This window comes from Gracilinanus agilis, chromosome 5 (genome assembly GCF_016433145.1).
Source record: "Gracilinanus agilis isolate LMUSP501 chromosome 5, AgileGrace, whole genome shotgun sequence".
Lineage (NCBI taxonomy): Eukaryota > Metazoa > Chordata > Mammalia > Didelphimorphia > Didelphidae > Gracilinanus > Gracilinanus agilis.
In genome coordinates this window covers 279,957,090-279,959,264 of record NC_058134.1, presented here as the reverse complement: position 1 = coordinate 279,959,264, position 2,175 = coordinate 279,957,090, and positions in this window count along the sequence as shown.

Genomic DNA, 2,175 nt, shown 5'->3' with positions numbered 1-2,175 from the left:
ATTAATGAATTGGGCATGCAATTCAAAAAATTAGAGAGCGAGCAAATTAAAAATCCCCAGATGGAAACTAAATTAGAAATACTAAAAATCAAGGGAGAAATTAATAAAATCGAAAGTAAAAGACTAGATTCTGGTACTTTGAAAAAACATATAAAATAGACAAAGTACTGGTCAATCTAATAAAAAAAAGGAAAGAAGAAAACCAAATTGATAGTATCAAAGATGAAAAGGGAGACCTCACCTCTAATGAAGGGGAAATCAAGGCAATCATTAAAAACTATTTTGCCCAATTATATGGCAATAAATATAACAATTTAGGAGATATGGATGAATATTTACAAAAATATAAACTGCCTAGATTAACAGCAGAAGAAATAGAATACCTAAATAATCCCATATCAGAAAAAGAAATTGAACAAGCTATCAAAGAACTCCCTAAGAAAAAATTGCGAGGGCCTGATGGATTCACAAGTGAATTCTATCAGACATTCAAAGAGCAGCTAATCCCAATACTATACAAATTATTTGATATGATAAGCAAAGAAGGAGTCCTACCAAATTCATTTTACGACACAAATATGGTACTGATTCCAAAGCCAGGTAGACCAAAAACAGAGAAAGAAAACTATAGACCAATCTCCCTAATGAACATAGATGCAAAAATCTTAAATAGAATATTAGCAGACTCCAGCAAGTAATTAAGAAGATCATCCACCATGATCAGGTGGGATTTATACCAGGAATGCAAGGTTGGTTCAACATTAGGAAAACCATCCACATAATTGACCATATCAACAGTCTAAGAAACAAAAATCACATGATCATCTCAATAGATGCTGAAAAAGCCTTTGACAAAATACAGCATCCATTCCTCTTGAAAACACTGAAAAGTATAGGAATAGAAGGACCTTTCCTAAAAATAATAAACAGTATATCCCTAAAACCATCAACAAACATCATATGCAACGGGGATAAATTAGAAGCCTTCCCAATAAGATCAGGAGTAAAACAAGGATGCCCATTATCCCCTCTATTATTCAACATAGTACTAGAAACACTAGCAGTTGAAATTAGAGAAGAAAAAGAAATTGAAGGTATCAAAATAGGCCATGAGGAGACTAAGCTATCACTCTTTGCAGATGATATGATGGTCTACTTAAAAAATCCTAGAGAATCAACTAAGAAGCTTATAGAAATAATCAACAACTTTAGCAAAGTTGCAGGATACAAAATAAATGCACATAAATCTATACATTTCCAACACACTAGAGGAGCAAGAAGTAGAAAGAGAAATACCATTTAAAATTACCCTAGACAATATAAAATTCTTAGGAATCTATCTACCAAAACAAAAACAGCAATTATATGAAAACAGCTACAAAACACTTTCCAAACAAATAAAACTGGATCTAAGCAATTGGAAAGCCATTGATTGCTCATGGGTAGGACGAGATAACATAATAAAAATGACAATTCTACCCAAATTAATTTACCTATTTAGCACCATACCTATCAAGCTACCAAAAAACTTCTTTACTGAATTAGAAAAAACTATAACAAATTTCATTTGGAATAACAAAAGATCAAGAATATCAAGGGAAATAATAAAAAAAATATGAAGGAAGGGGGCCTATCAGTACCAGATATTAAATTATACTATAAAGCAGCAGTCATCAAAACAATATGGTACTGGCTAAGAGACAGAGAGAAGGATCAATGGAATAGACTTGGGGTAAATGACATCAGCAAGACAGTGTATGATAAACCCAAAGAGCCCAACTTTTGGGACATGAATCCACTATTTGACAAAAACTGCTGAGAAATTTGGAAAACAATATGGGAGAGGTTAGGTCTAGATCAACATCTCACACCCTACACCAAGATAAATTGAGAATGGGTGAACGACTTGAATATAAAGAGGGAAACTATAAACAAGTTAAGTGAACACAGAATAGTTTACTTGTCAGATCTGTGGGAAAGGAAAGACTTTAAAACCAAGCAAGAGTTAGAGAAAATTACAAAATGTAAAATAACTGGTTTTGATTATATTGAACTAAAAAGTTTTTGTACAAACAAAAACAATGTAGTCAAAATCAGAAGGGAACCAACAAATTGGGAAAAAAATCTTTATAATGAAAAACTCTGACAGGGGTCTAATTACTCAAAATACAAGGA